This window comes from Candoia aspera, chromosome 1, assembly GCF_035149785.1.
Source record: "Candoia aspera isolate rCanAsp1 chromosome 1, rCanAsp1.hap2, whole genome shotgun sequence".
NCBI lineage: Eukaryota > Metazoa > Chordata > Lepidosauria > Squamata > Boidae > Candoia > Candoia aspera.
Genome location: NC_086153.1, coordinates 208658934 through 208678455, shown reverse-complemented (window position 1 = coordinate 208678455; position 19522 = coordinate 208658934). Strand labels below are relative to the sequence as shown.

Below are 19522 nucleotides of genomic sequence, written 5' to 3'. Positions count from 1 at the left end.
GCCTCCTGGAGTCAAGTATTTCTTGGATTTCAAAATGTTGTTGCCCATCTATCATGATGGGTGGAGGCGGGGGGGTTTCTGTGTGCCATTTTGAAGGGGTGGCTGGTTTCAGGAGAGCACAGTGGAAAACTGGGTGTATGCGCCTTAGATTGTGGGGTAAGTTCAGTTTGAAGGTGACTGGGTTAATAATTTCTGTGATGGGGAATGGTCCAATAAATTTGGGTGCCAGTTTCTTGGAGGGCTGTGGGGATTTGATGAACCTAGTGGAGAGGTAGACCCTATCTCCCACTTTGTAGTTCGGTTGCGCCGCCCTGTGATTATCTGCAAACTTCTTGTATGTTGCTTGTGCATTGGCCAGGGCTAGCTGGATGATGGGCCAAACCGTACCCAGTTGAGCTGCCCAGTCATCTGGAGAACAGGGTGGGGTGTCTGGTTGGGGCAGTTCCGGGATTGGCACAAAGTCTCTGCCATAAACCACCTTGAAGGGGGTGTGACCTGTGCTTTGGTGTACCGCGTTGTTGTAGGCCACCTCTGCAAAAGGAAGCAGGTCCACCCAATTGTCCTGTTGGTAGTTAATAAACACCCGCAGGAACTGCTCCAGGGTAGAGTTGAGGATCTCCGTAGAGCCATCTGTGTGGGGGTGCCAAGCTGTTGACAGTGCTTGCTTCGTGCCAATGAGGTTTATGAACTCTTTCCAGAACCTGGAGGTAAATTGTGTGCCCCTATCTGTCACCAAACGGTAGGGGGCACCGTGGATTTTGTAGATATGGGTGAGGAACAGGCATGCCAGCTGCTGTGCAGAGGGGATGGATGCACAGGGTATGAAGTGTGCCTGCTTGGAAAAATAGTCTTTTACCACCCAGATTACGGTTTTCCTTTGGCTGGGTGGCAGGTCGACTATGAAGTCCATGGAAATCTCCTCCCAGGGATGGGAGGGGCTTGCTACTTTCTGCAGCAGTCCTTGGGGTTTCCCCACCTTCCGTTTAGACCTTGCACAGGTGGGGCAGGATGTTACGTAGTCCTTGACGTCTTTTCTTAGGGTGGGCCACCAGAATTGCCTCCTGATTAAGTGTACAGTTTTTACAAACCCAAAATGTTCAGCCATTTTGTCATCGTGGGAGAGGTTTAACACCTCCGCTCTCAATGATTCTGGTACGTATAGGGCTTTTTGTTCCCATGCAAGCCCATTCGTAATAGATACATGGTGTTGGTTGTTTTGCAACCATGTATCTTTTTCGAGGGCTTGGGCGAGTCTTTGTTGCCAGTCCTGTGAAACTGACCTGCACCTTCCCCCGCTTGCCGGTGGTTGCTCTGAGGTGCGTCGGGTTTTAGTCTGGCTGCGTGTGACAGCAGGGCAGCCCAGCTGTGTGTCTGTCCATACAGTCCCCACAATGTCCGGTGCTTGGCCAGCATCTTGAGGTTGTCGGGAAAGGGCATCCGCCAAGAAGTTTTTTCTCCCCGGGATGAACTTAAGTTTAAAATTGAATCTGCTGAAGAATTGCACCCAGCGTACTTGCTTTGGACTGAGGCGTTTCAGGGTGCTGAAAGCCTCCAGGTTTTTGTGGTCAGTCCAGACCTCGAAAGGGCAGGAGGCCCCTTCTAGGAGGTGCCTCCATGTTTCCAGGGCTGCCTTGACTGCAAACGCCTCCTTCTCCCACACGTGCCATCTCCTTTCCGTTTCCGAGAACTTGTGGGAGAGGTACGCACAGGGCTTCACCTGATTGTCAAAATCACGCTGAAGGAGGAGCGCTCCGATAGAAAAGTCTGAGGTGTCTACTTGTACGACAAAGGGTCTGGTGGGGTCGGGAAGCTGTAATACTGGCTCTGCCGTGAAGAGGCTTTTTAGGCGTTCGAAAGCCGTTTGACAATCAGCTGTCCAGTTTAACAGCACCCCCGGGTTTCGTGATTTACAGGTGTCTCCCAGGCCCTTTGTCCGGAGGAGGTTAGTCAGCGGCAGCACAATTTCCGCTAGCCCCTGGATGAAACCCCTGTAGAAATTTGTGAACCCCAGGAAACTTTGAAGTTGTCTCCTCATGCACGGGCGCTCCCACGCTAGTATAGCCTGGACCTTACTGGGGTCCATTTCGATCCCCCTTGCCGAGATCCGGTAGCCAAGGTAGTCAATTTGCTCCTTGTGAAATTCACACTTGGAGAGCTTTGCGTATAGCTCTGCCTTGCAGAGTTTCGTGAGCACTGACTTTACAAGGCGTTCGTGCTCGGCTTCGTTCTCAGAATAAATCAAAACATCGTCCAGGTAAACAAGCACCCCCTTAAACAAGTGGTCATGCAAGGCCTCATTGATTAGCTGCATGAACACGCCCGGTGCCCCAGCTAACCCAAAAGGCAGAACCCAGTATTGGAACGACCCCAGCGGGCAATTGAAAGCCGTCTTCCATTCGTCCCCCTCCTTTATTTGAATCCAGAAGTAAGCTTCCCTGAGGTCTAATTTTGTGAATATTTTGCCCTTTGCGAGGTGGGCTAGAATGTCCTTTATTATGGGCATGGGATATTTATTTGAAACAGATGCGGCATTGAGCCCACGGTAATCTGTGCAGAGCCTGAGGGACCCGTCCTTCTTTTCCCTAAAGAGGACCGGGGCTCCGACTGGCGAGTTAGCCGGTTCAATAAACTCCCGCGCCAAATTCTTGTCAATAAAGTCCCTTAATGCTGCCAACTCCCTTTGAGTCATAGCATAAATTTTCGGCTTTGGTAAGGTTGCCCCCGGGATCAGTTCAATGGTGCAGTCTGTTTTTCTATGGGGGGAGGGGGAGTTTGTCAGCCTCCTTTTCACCAAAAACGTCGGCAAAGTCTTTGTATCTGGCAGGCAGGCCCTCCGGGGTTTCTGCCTCTAGGTGCATTGAGGTCGTTGTCACCCTCCCCATTGCGGTGCAGGGAACCCGATCTCCTGTGGGTGCTTTGTAACGCCCGTCTGAAAAGGTGATTCTCTTGTCGCCCAATTTATTTGGGGGTTGTGATGCCCCAGCCACGGGATCCCTAGTATGAGTAGAGGTTGGCCCACCAGTGCCACGATGAAGGGGAGGCTTTCCTCATGGTTGCCAAGCCTCATCACAACTCTTTCTGTGTATTGGGTGACCGGGCCCCCTCCCGCTGCTGATCCATCCAACTGCGTGAACACGAGTTGGTGCTGAAGTGGATAGCAGCGGAGGTTAAGCGCGGCCACCAGGTCTGGGTGCATGAGGCGTTTCGAACAACCCGAGTTGATCAGCGCCCAAACCTTCTCTGTTTTCCCCCCGTGGGCCAGGGTGACTCTCACATATAGGGTAGGACAGTTGTCACTCACCCCAAAGTCGTTGCACCCTTTGTTATTGTCCACCTGTCTTTTGGCGCTCTTCAAGGCAGGTGGCAAGTGTTTCCCACCGGTTCATCGCTTCCGCTTTCCTCGTCATTGGTGACGTCAGGGAATTCCCTTGCTGAGGTTTCCCCCTTCAGGGCTGGCCTTTTCTTTGGTGTTGGGGTTGGTTTGTTGGGAACCTTTCCCTGGCTGTCTCTTGTCTTTGCTTTCGGGCAAGCCGCCGCCTTGTGGTTTGCCTCTCCACACTTGAAGCACTGCCCCTGGGCAAACCGGTGCTCTCGTTCCTCCCCCCAGGGTCAGGGTGCCGGTGTCGCTGGAGCACCGCTGGATCGGGGTCCTCTTGCTGTTGCTGCGGGTTGTAGGGACCTCTGGATGTGCTGAAAGGTTTCTTGGGCGTTCTCCGCCTTTCCCACCAGCCAAATCCATTCGCAGAGGGTGGTGGGGTCATCCCGGTTTAGTGCCCATTTTAAGACGGTTAAATTAAGCCCCTCCTTGAATTTTTCCGTGAGGGTGGATTGTGACCAGTCCCGCACTTTGCCTGCAAGCGCTTGGAATTTGCTTGCATAAGCAGCCAAGGAGCGCTGTCCTTGCCTGATTTGCCATAGTGCTCTCTTCGCGGTTTCGGTCTCGAGGGGGTCTCGGAAATGGGAGTCCAGAGCAACCAGGAATGCATCCACATGCTTGAGCTCTGGGTCATCTGCCTGGCATAGATGGACGTACTAGTCAGCCACCCTCCCCCTGAGTCTGTTGGCAATGGAGTTGATCTTTCCCTGTTCCGTCTGGAAGCAGGGTCCATATTCAGCCATGTAGTTCCTCGCGTTGATCAGGAAGAACGACAATGTGGCTGGGTCGCCGTTGAATCTTGCCATGAGGTCTCTCACTCCCATCATGGGTGGGCTCTATGGCACCTCTGGACACGTGGTCCTTCTCCCCTCCGGTAGGAAGCTGTCGTCCTGATGTGGGGATTCCCTCAACCAGGCTCCAGGTGGTGTCAGCTCAGCATCCACTCGCCTCCAGCCTCTTCCCAGCTGCCGCCCTGCGGAAGAGGGGGGGGGAACCCCTCTCCCAGGCAACCCAGTACGGTGTGCTCCAGGGTGGTTGGCTCCCTCCTCCCGTGCTGTGCCCTGCCGCTGCAGCTGCCATGCTTTGGGGTCAAGCGGGGGTGGGGATGAGCTTCTGGCGCTCCGTTCGCACTCACCCCAGTTGCTGCCTCCACACTCCAGCGCTAGTTCCGCGAGTAGCCACTCCATGCCAGGCGTGCTTCCGTGGCTCCGCAGCACGCGTTCTCCGGGGCGCCTCCCGTGGCTTGCCCGCTCTGCCGGTGATCCCAGCCGCTCGCTGTGGGTGCATTCCATTGCTCCCATGCCGCTTCGACCACCATGGGCAGGGATTCCCCCATTGCGTCGAGGGTGACCCATTCCACCTGCGACTCACCGGTGGTCACCCCGGTCACATTGCGGCTCGGTTCCTCCCCCACTGGGCATCCGCTGGTCCTTACCGCAAGGTTGCGGGTGCTGTCGCCGGTTCCCGGGTGCCGCTTCATCGCTGCGTTGTTCCCTCACAGAAAAAGTCTGGAAAGGTGCTAGTGAAAAAATTGGGGGGGGGATTCCCTTCTTTAGCCATGCTCTGAATAAGACACAGACTCACTTAGAAGGTCTAAGGATTTCTGTTTTTATTAGAACGGAGTGCGTGCAAAGAGAAAGACGGGAATCCTCATGTGGTGACAGGGTGCCCTGTTTATACTTTGCTGGCGTTGTGCTCCTCTACCCTTGGGCCAGGACCAGATGGGTGCTTGAGACTGCGATGTGTCAGCTGATGGGCGATCCCGGCGACCTCCTTTGTCTCCCTGTCTTCATCCAGACCGGGTGCGTCCCCTGAAGGTGTTTCCCCGATCTTCCGATAGGCGTTAATTCCTGTCTGATGGGCGCTCCCATTATGTTGGATATTCCTCTGTGGACATGTGTGCCTGAGGGAGGTGTGAATGCATCCCTGGGGGGAATGGGAAGGCGTTCCCCCTATCTCTTTATGGGTGCCAAGTCTGGTCTGAAGGGCTTATCTATTGTGTTGGGGGTTCCCTTCTGGATATGGGTGCTTGAGTGATTTAGGGATTATGCTTATCCCTTTCTCTTACCTAATGTGCATGTTCCCCATTGTGATGCACATATGCCTTGCAACGGGGAACATGACATTACCTCTTTAATGTAAAGTTGCCTGAATTTGAAATATGTTTTTAAATAAATCGGGAGCCCCCAGGGAATCCCTAGTGACCCCTCGTGGAACCCGAGGGTTTCACAGAACCCTGGTTGAGGAACCCTGCCCTAGAGCCTCCCAAGGTACAGCTATTAAGTTATAGTAGTACATGTTTGGTCTGGCAAGATTCTCTCTACATGGTGTAAGCAAATAAAGAACTGAACTTGGCTGGATTGATTCTGTGTTGTTCTTGGGCTAGGCCTGACAATATCTGAAGCACAATATATAAACATATATACAATATATAAGCCAAGAGTACATTTTGATTTTGGGTAGCATGTCAGAGTTACCTTTCACATTCAGGGCTGTTATATTCCCCTTTGTATGTGGGAAAATAATAATGGCATTCTTTCTACTATCAGACCCATATATAGTTTTCACAAATATGTTAAACAAATTGCACAGGCACTCCATTAGCAAACCACACCACTATTTTAACATGTTTCCCTTCACATCTGCTGCCTTACCATTTTTCAGTGTTCTCACAGCATTTTTAACAGCCAATTAGATCCATGCCCCTCCTGGCTGGTGAAGGCAGCTCGGGAGGGGACGTGTGGTTGGGTCCAGGTGATGGTAAATGCATCCTTGAGAGAGGGGGTATTCCCAGCATCCTTTAAGGAGGCACTGGTGTGCCCCCTCCTCAAGAAACCATCCCTGGACCCTAGAGTACTGGACAACTTTCACCCAGTCTCCCACCTCCGCTTCTTGGGGAAAGTGGTTGAGAGAGTTGTGGTGGTGCAGCTCCAAAGGATCCTGGATGAAACGGATTATCTAGACCTCTTCCAGCCAGGTTTCAGGCCCAGTTATGGGATGGAAATGGCATTGGTTGCACTTATGGATGATCTCTGGTGGGAGTGGGATGGGGCAGTGCATCCATCCTGGCTCTTCTTGACCTCTCAGTGGCTTTTGATACCATCAACCATGGTATCCTTTTGGGGCGACTCAGGGAGTTGGGGGTGGGTGACATAGTCTTGCGCTGGTTCACCTCCTTCCTCCAGGGCCAGTCCCAATCAGTGTTGATAGGGAGTGAGAGATCCAGCCCATGGCCCCCTTTTTTGTGGAGTGCCACAGGGCTCAGTACTCTCTCCACTCCTTTCTAACATCTACATAAAACCTATAGGTCCGTCACCATGGGATGAGGTATCATCAGTATGCTGATGATACTCAATTGTATATCTCCATCCCAGGTGAAGTAAGTGATGCTGTGACCACTCTTTCGGAGTGTCTGGGGGCTGTGGGGGCATGGATGAGGAACAACAGGCTTCGACTGAACCCTAGTAAGATGTAGTGACTGTGGATTAATGGGACCTCGGGTACTAGGAACTTGTCATCTTTAGTGCTGGATGGGGTTGCACTGCCCCAGACAGACATGGTCCGTAACTTGGGGGTCCTTTTGGACTCACAACTCCTGCTCAAAGAGCAGGTGGCAGTCATGGCCAGGAGGGCCTTTGCGCAACTTTGTGTTGTGTGCCAGTTACGCCCTTTCCTGGACCGAGAGGCCCTTTGAACGGTCACTCATGCCTGATCATCTCCCATATAGACTACTGTAATGTGCTTTACATGGGGCTACCCTTGAAGAATATCCGGAAGCTACAGCTGGTCCAGAATGCAGCCGTGCGGGCAATCTTGGGTGTCCAAAGGTTTGCACATGTAACACCTTTGTTGCGTGAGCTGCACTGGGTTCCAGTTTGCTTCCAAGTCCAATTCAAGGTGTTGGTCTCACCTTTAAAACCCTACATGGCATGGGACCAGGATATCTGAGGGACCGTCTCATCCCTATTACATCGACCCACCCCATCTGGTCATGCAGGGAGGGCATGTTACAGACCCCATCTATAAAGAATTTCATCTAGTGGGGTCTCGGAAGCATGCCTTCTCTGCAGTAGCTCCCACCCTTTGGAACATCCTTCCCCCAGAGGTGAGACAGACCCCTCACTCCTAGACTTTCAAAAAAGGTTAAAGACCTGGTTTTGTCAGCAGGCTTGGAATGGGAGGGGGGACAGTCATATCTGGGGATGGCTAGTGCCCTAAAGTGATCTTTGATGGACCTATTACACTGACAGATTAAAATCTTTTAGCTATTTAGATTCTATTATATCTCTATTTTTATTGTATTATTTTATTTGTAATTGTTTTGAATTTTAATCCTGTTTTATTGTAAACCTCCCAGAGTCCCCCCCGTGTTTGATAAATAAATAAATAAATAACTTCCTTTTCATCAATTCTTTCTTGGACACTAATATTTATAGCATTCAAGATTAATCCGTCTTGTAATATATTTATACAGGATATTTACTTTCATCTCCTCTGTGTGTGTGTATTTTTTACTAGTTCTCTCAGTCTGGTATAGACTACACTAGTTATTCTGGCACATTTGAGCAGGATGCGATAGTACAGTCAAAGCCTAGCATGCTTATGATATTCTATGCCAGCTAAGATCTCTACATTAGAGGCTACCTTGTTTGTCAACTTGTACTATTTCCCATATCTGCCAACTAGGAGGTATATGAAGTATACTGATCTACAGTCAGACACAAATGATTCAGAATAATGCTTTATTGGAAACATTCTGTGGGGCTCAACATGGCCAGCTAGACAGAAGCAAAGATCCACCAAGTTCTGTAGCATGAGGTTTCCACCTTCTTTTTTCATACTCAATAAATTTGGGGCAATTTTCTCTCCTATGCTAAGCTTTCAAGAGATTAATCTTACTTCTCTTTGGAGTCCACTGAAACTTGCAGAAACCTTGCCTTCTCTAATGTGCTGCGTGCTGAAGTAGGGAAGAATACAAGAGGTTCTCTTTGCTATTCCCCAGAATTATAGGAGCAGCACTTTCACCTCAAATTTCTGGGGCACGGGGTTGATCAAAAATACTAAACCAAATAACACCTAACTGAGAGTCATGAAGAACTGTGGCAGAGCAGCTACTCAGAGGAGGGGGCTGAGAAATACTCTCTCAGCCTATGGTTTTACACATTAGTAAATCTACCAAAAAAGATCCCATCTCAAAGAGTAGATCCAATCACACTGTACAGAGCACTGAAGAAAATAACTGGGGGATGAACAGCAGAATAAACAAATTAAAAAGTGTTTAAATTACATTCTCTTTAAGGAGGAACTTGTTTTTCTCTAGACTAACACCAGAAGTGGAACATTTGCCAGGGCATCTATAGGAAACTGCCTTATACCAGGTCAAATTATTTGTCCATCTAGCTGGGCCAATATTGATTAATGTAACTGGCAACAACTTCCCTCCATCTGTGGCAGTCATCCTTCCCATCTGCTGATTGTTTTTGTTTTGTTTTTTTTAAATTAAAGATTAGATCTGAAACTGTGGCTTTTTTGTGTGCAAAGCATATGCTTTACCCCCAAATTGTGTTTCATCCCTTATCTCTGATTTGGTGGAAAATCTCCATCAATCTGTGTACTTAGCAAACTTCAAATGTTATCTCTATGGTGGCCTTGGAACTCTTTCTGGTACCTATTTAGAATATAGCCTCTAAATAGTTTCTAAATATGGGCAACACAGTTCTCAAGCTTCAGCGCATTCCTGAAATTTCTGTCAAGGTATATGTCTCCAGAGGGACATGGTGGCGCTGCGGGTTAAACCGCTGAGCTGCCGATCGGAAGGTCGGCGGTTCGAAACCACGCGGCGGGGTGAGCTCCCGTTGCTCGTCCCAGCTCCTGCTCACCTAGCAGTTCGAAAACATGCCAATGTGAGTAGATCAATAGGTACCGCTTCGGCGGGAAGGTAACGGCGTTCCGTGAGTCATGCTGGCCACAGGACCACGGAGGAAGTGTCTACGGACAAATGCCGGCTCTTCGGCTTTGAAACGGAGATGAGCGCCACCCCCTAGAGTCGGACACGACTGGACTTAATGTCAAGGGAAACCTTTACCTTTACCTATATGTCTCCAGGATTTTATATATTTGAAATATATTTAATCAAAGACTTGAAGCTTGAAACCTAGCTGTTCAACAGGTAAAATGCAAATGGTTTAAAAATGCATGGGCAGTGTGTGTGTGTGTATGTGTGTGTGTGTGTGTGTGTGTGTGTGGCAGCATTCTAATACAACAGAAACTGCAGTGATCCTTTTATGCCTGGAAACAAATACAATGCTGCTTTTGTTAAAAATATTAGTATTGTACTTCCCACCTAGCTAAAACCCCTTTTGTTTTCATATTTGTTATCTTCACTGCTAGATAATTACACTCTTCTCTTGCTTCACAAAACAAGCCACTGATTAGCACATGAATTCAGTTCAATACATGCCAAGCTGAAGTCAGCTGACATTGTATAATCTTGGTAATGATAATACATGCTATTAAATAATATCTTGGGAAGATCATAGCAGCTAGTCAGGGCATGTATTCTGCACAGAGTGAAAGTACAACCTAGATTTCTCTTACGCTTCTGTCGTCAGCTTGGTATGCATTCCGGTTTCTGTGTTTCACAGCTTTTCACTCTACATGGATACATTATCACCTGGTAATGTCAGGCTGATGAAGAAAAGACAAAGGACAGAATCCAGTATCAAAAAGTAGCAAGTGGACTTGGGAAGGAGAAAAGGTTATATTGTTTGGGTTCCTTTAGAACCAGGGCACAATTTTCTTCTGTTATCATCCAAAGCATGATGCTTTGTCAACAGCTTCTTTCTTAAGAATACACATAGCTGTCAATCACACGCACCAAGTTCATTCTTGTCCAATATAATTTTTTCCATCTAGAGTTCATGAATGTCATATATTATATTTGCACCCAAGACATTTAATGGGGACTGGACACCGGGTAATTTTGCAGATCAGTGGCCCCAATACAGCATGTCAGGATCACAGAATCAGTCTTCAACAGATAGCTTGAAAGCTTCTAGTAACTTGGTTGGTGGTGGCCAGGAGCTTATCCAGGAAGGCTGCTTATTTTTCCTGAAATCATGTGCCCCTTCATATAACAAGCCATAGGCTATAGCTCCCTGCTGCTGCAGGCCCAGTTAGGAACTGTGAGCCCCCCAAGATAGACCAGACTAAGAAACCAACGCCATATAGGTCAGGACTACTTTTATTGTAACAGCTATAAGGGAAACTTGCAAATCTGAATGGGCTTCCCCCTCCCTCACTTTGTCTTCATGTGAATTAGGGAGGGGCTAATCTGAGATGTTTACTCAAGTTAGTTTCTTGGCCTAGGTTCAAGCCCCTCTCACCTGACCATTGCCTTGGTAGTGGCTCTTCCTCCTGTCCTTCAAGGCCATTCCCTGTTCCCTCTACAGGAACATTAAATGCATCCATGAAAGCAGGAATGATTCCTGCAAAGGGAGGATCCCTGTTCAGGCATTTTGAACATGTTGTTTGTTTATTAGATTTATATGCTGCCTTTCATTTAGTAGCTCAAAATGATGTATATAGTAGTTCATCCTCCATTTTTTTCTCACAACCATCACCCTGTGAGGCAGCATGAGCTGAGAGAGTGACTTGGCCCAAAACCACCGAGTGAGCTTTGTAGCTGAGGGTGGACTTGAACCAAGGTGTCCCTAGTTGTAGACTAACTACACTAGTCTACATTGCATCACACTAGCTCTCATATATGGAAATTTTTGCAAAAGAGAGATAACCTCTGAATGATGTCATTGGAAATCAGGGCTAAATTGTGATCATTCTGATTCATGAATCAGGGCTTGTCTCCAGTTGGAGAACTTGCTTCAAACTGCTTAGAATGAGTGTATTACTCAATTTACCATTAAGCTCAATTCATACATGATTTTAGTAGAAATCTCTTTAATGGAAAGTAGGACACAGAACAGTGAAAAAGTTGTGAATGAAAGTTCCTGTGTTTTCCCCAAGTTAAATGACCCAATAAGTACAAGCCCCTCTTAGGCATGCATTCTCTTAGGCATGCAGCCTCCCTCTTTGTGCCAGTCAGCTCAACTCCCTGCAGGTGTCTCCAGTGGCTCAGTAGCTTGACCTTGGATACCAGGGATAGTCCAAACAAGATGTTTTCACACTCCTGGCATGTTCCCCCTCCCAACTCTACTGACTTGCAAGTCCCAACATGTATCAAGTCTATTGATGCATGCGAGTCCATTCAGATGTTCTGGGAACTTTTGATAAGGGAGCGTGACACTGCTTAATGCAGATTCTAGTTTTTCAAAACAGACTCTGTCAGGACTTTATTTCCTTTAAGACATTCTATTAATACTTGGCACATAATTCATTCCCTTTCTATCCCATTTTTAACAAGTAAGGATACTTATTGTTTCATTCATCTTGGTTACTTCTGCTAAGTCTACCACTGATATATCCCTTCATTCCCCTTTTTCAAAAAATAATTATTGTTTATAACAATATAAACATGAGGAAAAATAAAATTAAAATTAAAACACAACAAACTAAATAATCAGGGGGAAAGAAAAAAGAAATGAGAGTATGTGATAGATATAAATATGTGACATTAACTCATTTTTTAAACAACAGAGCAAATATTGACCACTCAAGCAAAGTATTTTTCAGATTTTCCTCTACACTGATACAAAACAAACATATAAGTAGAAAGCAAACAAATTTCACAATTCATATTTTATAATCAGATTCTTTCCACTGAAGTAATAGATTTTTTAAAAAACCACAGTCCATGTAAAGTAAATCTTCCTTCTCTCAGCCTTCCTTATGGTCCAGCTCTCGCAGCCATATGTTACTATGGGGAACACCATTGCTTTAACTATGCAGACCTTTGTTGTCCGTGTGATGTCTCTGCTCTTAACTATTTTATCGAGATTTGTCATTGCTCTCTCCCAAGGATTAAGCGTCTTCTGATTTCCTGACTGCAGTCAGCATCTGCAGTAATCTTCGCACCTAGAAATACAAAGTCTTTCACTGCTTCTACATTTTCTCCCTCTATTTGCCAGTTATCAATCAAGCTGGTTGCCATAATCTTGGTTTTTTTGAGGTTTAGCTGCAAGCCAGCTTTTGCACTTTCTTCTTTCACCTTCATCATAAGGCTCCTCAGTTCCTCTTCGCCTTCAGCCATCAAAGTGGTCTCATCTGCATATCTGAGATTGTTAATGTTTTTTCCAGCAATTTTAACTCCAGCCTTGGATTCCTCAAGCCCAGCACGTTGCATGATGTGTTCTGCGTACAAGTTGAATAGGTAGGGTGAGAGTATACAGCCCTGCCGTACTCCTTGCCCAATCTTAAACCAGTCCGTTGTTCCGTGGTCTGTTCTTACTGTTGCTACTTGGTCGTTATACAGATTCTTCAGGAGGCATACAAGATGACTTGGTATCCCCATACCACTAAGAACTTGCCACAATTTGTTATGGTCCACACAGTCAAAGGCTTTAGAATAGTCAATAAAACAGAAATAGATGTTTTTCTGAAACTCCCTGGCTTTTTCCATTATCCATCAGATATTGGCACTTTGGTCCCTAGTTCCTCTGCCTTTTCTAAACCCAGCTTGTACATCTGGCAATTCTCGCTCCATGAATTGCTGAAGTCTACCTTGCAGGATCTTGAGTATTACCTTACTGGCATATGAAATGAGTGCCACTGTTCGATAGTTTGAACATTCTTTAGTGTTTCCCTTTTTTGGTATGGGGATATAAGGTGATTTTTTCCAGTCTGATGGCCATTCTTGTGTTTTCCAAATTTGCTGGCATATAGCATGCATTACCTTGACAGCATCATCTTGCAAAATTTTGAACAGTTCAGCTGGGATGCCATCGTTTCCTGCTGCCTTGTTATTAGCAATGCTTCTTAAGGCCCACTCAACCTCACTCTTCAGGATGTCTGGCTCTAGCTCACTGACCACACCGTCAAAGCTAGCCCCGATATTGTTATCCTTCCTATACAGGTCTTCTGTATATTCTTGCCACCTTTTCTTGATCTCTTCTTCTGTTAGATCCTTGCCATCTTTGTTTTTGATCATACGCATTTTGGCCTGGAATTTACCTCCAATGTTTCTAATTTTCTGGAAGAGGTCTCTTGTCCTTCCTATTCTATTATCTTCTTTCACTTCCATGCATTGCTTGTTTAAAAATAATTCCTTATCTCTTCTGGCTAACCTCTGGAATTTTGCATTTAATTGGGCATATCAACCCCTATCGCTGTTGCCTTTTGCCTTCCTTCTTTCTTGGGCTACTTCTAGTGTCTCAGCAGACAGCCATTTTGCCTTCTTGGTTTTCTTTCTTTGGGATGTATTTTGTTGCCGCCTCCTGAACAATGTTGTGAACTTTGGTCCAGAGTTCTTCTGGGACCCTATCTCCTAAGTCCAGTCCCTTAAATCTATTCTTCACCTCCACTGCATATTCCTTAGGAATATTCGAGAGCTCATATCTAGCTGATCTGTGGGTCTTCCCTAATGTCATGTTCCCCATTGCAAGGCATATGTGCATCACAACGGGGAACATGCACATTAGGTAAAAGGAAGGGATAAGCATAATCCCTAAATCACTCAAGCACCCATATCCAGAAGGGAACCCCCAACACAATAGATAAGCCCTTCAGACCAAACTTAGCACCCATCAAGAGGCAAGGGGAACGCCTTCCCATTTCCCCTGGGGATGCATTCACACCTCCCTCAGGCATGCATGTCCACAGAGTAATGCCCAACATAATGACAAAGGAGATCGCCGGGATCGCCCATCAGCTGATGCATCGAGGTCTCAAGCACCCATCCGGTCCTGGCCCGAGGGTGGAGAAGCACAACGTCCGCCAGCCAAGTATAAACAGGGCACCCTGTCACCACTTAAGGATTCCCGTCTTTCTCTTTGCACGCACACCGTTCAAATAAAACCAGAAATCCTTAGACCTTCTAAGTGAGTCTGAGTCTTATTCTGAGCGTGGCTGCCCTGACACCTAATCTCTTTAGTCTGATCCTAAATTGTGCAAGAAGAAGTTCGTGATCTGAACTACAGTCAGCTCCAGGTCTTGTTTTTACCGACTGTATAGATGTCCACCACCTTTGGCTGCAAAGGATGTAGTCAATCTGATTTCGGTGTTGTCCATCTGGTGAAGTCCATGTATAAAGCCATCTCTTAGGTTGTTGGAAGAGAGTGTTTGTTATGCAGAGTGAGTTGTCTTGGCAAAATTTTATCAGCCTGTGTCCTGCTTTGTTTTGTTCTCCCAGGCCATGCTTACCTGTAATTCCTGGTGTCATTTGACTGCCCACCTTATCATTCCAGTCTCCCGTGATGAAAATAACATCTCTTTTAGGCGTGTTGTCCAGTAGGTGCTGCAGATCCTCATAGAACTGCTCTACTTCAGCTTCTTCAGCATCTGTGGTTGGGGCGTATATTTGGATCACTGTGATGTTAGATGGCTTGCCCTGAATTCGAATTGAGATCATTCTATCATTTTTTGGATTGTATCCAAGCACTGCTTTGGCCACTTGACTATTAATTATGAAGGCTACTCCATTTCTTCTGTGGTCTTCTTGTCCAGAGTAGTAGATCTGGTGGTCATTCCAAAATTTTGGTACATACCTCAAAATTATAAGATTTCTGAATCTTTTTTTCTTTTCCCAGTATCTACATACCTATGAATATCAAACCAGAATGGGACAACCATGGAACAAAATATATACCTTCCACCAGTTTATACTTCCAGCACATTAGAGTTAACACACAAGATGTCCAACACATTTGTAAAAAAAGATTGGTTGAATTAACTCACCTAAAGATAGTTACTTTTCTGCCTAGCGGGACTCACCATACTTAGAGCCTGCATATCCTCAAATTAATTTCAGATAGCAGCATTTGGAGGTCAAGCTTTCTAGTCAACTGTGACTTAACCTCAATCTACAAAAGCTACAAGCATGAAAGGAGACCATGTTCAGGATTTGTTCTTAGTATGACTGTAAAGAGCATGGTACTTTGATGCCCAAGTCCTTATTAAAGAACTTAAGACACTGCCCTGAAATTTTAGATGTGCAGTTAGAAGTAAATGCTAAAGCAAGTACGGTGTCTGCTTTACAAGCCACTGTGGCAGAGAAGCTTGATAGGGATTTAATTTCATGGGTGTGGTTTTCAATGGGCAGTGATTGTTTGAATGATGCTACAAGATTGTACCATTCAGAAGGATTATTTTGGTCACTTTGGGATGCTCTGAGAAAAATGATGGCACCTGCATCAAATGAAGACGGAACCAAACACTTACTTTTAAGGATGCTTAAATAAAGGATCAAATCTATTGGTGGACAGAATTTGTCGGAACCTGAATTGAATGTATCCTGAATCAGGTTAACTCTGAGCTAGAAAGGATTGCCTGGAGCCATGGCTTGAACTAAATATTGCTTTAAATGGACCTGAAAGTCTTTCTTTGAGGATTTACGCTATGAACCAAACATTGTCTTAATGAATCCATAAAGAATCCATCTCTATTCAGTTCTAAGGGCATGAACAGCAAGAATAAAAGGTGGCCTGCAACTTACATTCATAGAAAGATTTGATGGACATAAATCAAAAAGATATTTTACATGGTTGAAAGCTACTTTGAAATCTGAAAGAACAAAGATAATGCACCTGCATTTCCTCATATTTAAAAGGAGTAATTAAAACTAATGGAACTTACCTTTGTTTATATCACTTCTATTTAACCATGGAGGAATTTAACTTGCTAGAACTTATTAGAACTTAGGTTTCTGTTAGAAAGCATGTTCACTGCTGATTATTGTGATATTCCTCCTTTTTTTCACTGAGTTCTGTTGTAATATAGTATTCTAATGCAGAGAAACAAGTTTCATTTAAATAAAATGTAAGTGGAACAAGTGTGATCTGATCCAGCTTTGGTAAATTTGCAAATTACCATTAGGTTTGATTAGCTTTACAATCCATCAGTGGGAATCAATGCATATAAACTGATAATAGGCTTATATTTTGCTTTATTTTGTGTCTTATAGAATTATAATTAATTTTATTTCTAATTTTTATTTTTAAAGAGAGGGTTTCAGAGACTCTGGATGAAAGATATATGACCCAGCCAATCCAATTATGGGTGTTTGCTTCCAAGAATAGAATATTTGGAAAAGGCAAATTTATTATTTGGTTACTAATAGGAGAGTCCAGATGTGAGAGAGCCAATTAAGAAAAACACAATCAAACTAATAAGTAATGTTTTGGTCTAATCCATCAATATAGCATCCATTTTAATTGACAGGATACAACAAACAACCAATGAGAATCCAAAGCAATTATAATCAATGACATTTGAGGGAAGAAACTTAATAGCCAACTAGATTATATGGTGTGATGCTTGTACCACTAAGAGATATAAGACTCTAAAAATGCTGACACGGACAAAAGAGGAGAGACTTTTTTGGGGGGGGATGTGAAAAAAATACTGCTGAATTTCATCTTACTCTAGGCCTTTAGCTTCTCCAGTAGGGAGAAGCAGCTTATTCTACTTCTCAAAATTCCTTAGTTGATTAAAAAAAAGAATCTTCTTCAGCCCTGGACTATGTGATCTGCTGATTAAACCATCCACGTTACATGTGTATGTTGATCAGTCTCAGAGTGTGTGCACCATCTATGACCCAGCTGGGTCAGTGACTGAGCCTCAGCCAAATCATTATCCATAGCTGTGTGCAGGTAGATGCCATAGCATCAGGGATGTAAAGGGTCACACAGACATTTTTTTTTAAATCTCCCTTTTCACTTGCAAATATACTGATTCGTTTTGGAATGTCTCATTTTCTGGCACATTCATTCTCAAGTGAGAGCACTGACAATCCATTTTGCACTCTTATAACATATTCCTCCATAGGTGGGTTTTTAAAATAAGTTTAGAAAATAACCTCTCTGCAGCTACTACTGTCATAGATACACTTTTTTTAAAAAAGGAAGCATGCAGTGCAGATTGCAGTAAAGCCTGATAATAGGGCAGAGGTTTCTATCATTAAAAAGTTGCCCATTTTTCTTCCTTTTTAAAAATAAATATATTTAAGTAATGATTTGAATGACAACAAGGGCGTTTGACAAGCCTATTGTATTTCTTGATCAGAAGTTCCCCAACTGTGTTAAACCTCATATGTTGCTGACATTGGGGTGATGGCTGTAGGACATAAAATGTGGAGACTATTTTATCCAGGGCTGAAAATCTGTGTCTTATTTGAGAGATTCCAATGTCTGTGGCTATTAAAAATATATCCACTCTGAAGTGGTCCTCTGAAGATGTTTGTCTTTGACCCTAAAAAAGGTCATCATAAAATGCCTCACCCATGACACACATCAATCTTGAAATTCCTGAACTGTACCCCAAGACTTGATCATTGGTATGGACTATCACATATGATCTTGTAATGACTTCTGGCATCTTGCAACTAATTGAAGGAGGTATGGAGAAGCCCTGCAGTTTTGTTTTGGTTAATTTGTAATTTACCGAAACAAATTTGTAATGACTGCAACAGTTTTGAAAGGCAACTAATATGCTCCAGTTTGTTTGTGAATGGTATAGTCAAGAAGGCAAATTGGAACTTCTCCATTTGAGATTTCAGAACTCTAACTTATTTCATTCCTTTTTCATGAGAAAATGAAGTTAGCTAGCACCTAATAGATACTGCTGAAGTAGAAATCAATGGGAATGCGAGCCCAATGCCTTCAACATAATTCTGGACTGAAACATAGGAAAAATGAATACAATTGTTTAATATTGTGTGCAAAGTAATTGTACAGACATTCTACAATTCCAAGGATATTTCTCACCACTAGAACAGCTAACACAGCATCCTTTAGGACCAAACTGACACACTGGGCAGCCCAGAAGTCACAGAGCAACAGCAACAAATCTTTATTATTGTCAAAAACAAGCATAAAGTGGCATAAAACTATAGAGGTAGAAGCACTGTGGCTGTATCAGCAGTAAAAAAAAATGTATTTACTAACATAAGGATATGAGGATGACAGACAAATCAGTGGCATGCTTCACGGTTTTTAGATTTTAGATATTTTTTTAGATCTTTTGTGTGTGTGTTTGTGTGTTTGCTGTGGGAGCACATATACTAAAATTGGAATAATACAAAGAAGATCAGCACAGCACCACGCAAGGATGGCACAGTAGACATATGTATCTCTTGGTTGTTCTTTAACTGTACCATGGAAACCAGTAGGCAACCCACTCATAATTGCAACTCCATCATAGCCCAGTCTTTACATTGTTGGTATGGGCTTCAGTTGCACTTAAAATACTACATGCCAGCCATATGCTGATTGATCTTCTACTTCCAAAAAGCCCCAAAAGAACGTCTGTAACTTTCTTCCTTTCTTCCTTCCCTTCATTACATTTGTATAGCTGCCCATCTCACATAGTGACTTTGGGCAGCATATACAGTAATCATCAAGAATATATAAAACTATTAAAACAACCAATTTAAATTAAAACAAAAGCAATATAAAAACAAATTTAAAAACAAACCAGCAGGAAAACAGAGAGAGTACATTCCATTCACTGTCATACGACCACTAACAGGCTTCCCTCTACCATGGGATCCCCAAACTAATTGACAAAGCCATGTTTTGAGGGCCTTCTGGAAGGCCAACAGGATTGGTGCCAACCTTACCTCAGGGGTAGTAATGTTCCACAGGACGTGGGCTATGTCAGAAAAGGCTTTCTTTCTAGGTCCCACCTGACAACATTCCCTAGCCAACAGGACCCACAACATGCCTCTCCTGACAGATCTGATGGGATGGATAAATGTAACCTGGGAGAGGTGGTCCCTCAAATATCCTGGTCCCATTCCATGTAGGGCTTTAAAGGTTATAACCTTGAACTGGACCTGGAAGCAAACTGGCGTAACAGAGGTATAACATGTACAGATCTTGGAGCACATAGAATTTCCCTCACTGCTGCATTTTGCACCAGCTGAAGTTTCTGGATACTCTTCAAGTGTAGCCCCATGTAGAGTACATTACAATAGTCCATTTGGGAGATGACTATGGCATGAGTGACTGAGAGCCTCCTGATCCAGGAATGGGTGCA

The 19522-nt window shown here is 44.7% G+C and overlaps 1 non-coding gene across 1 annotated transcript; it reads left to right on the top strand.

The window, feature by feature from the left end:
- The first annotated feature begins 18521 nt into the window (after window positions 1–18521).
- LOC134488672 (U6 spliceosomal RNA) lies at window positions 18522–18623 on the top strand. Its single transcript, XR_010066993.1, has one exon. It is a non-coding gene; the product is annotated as a U6 spliceosomal RNA (small nuclear RNA).
- The last annotated feature ends 899 nt before the right edge of the window (window positions 18624–19522 follow it).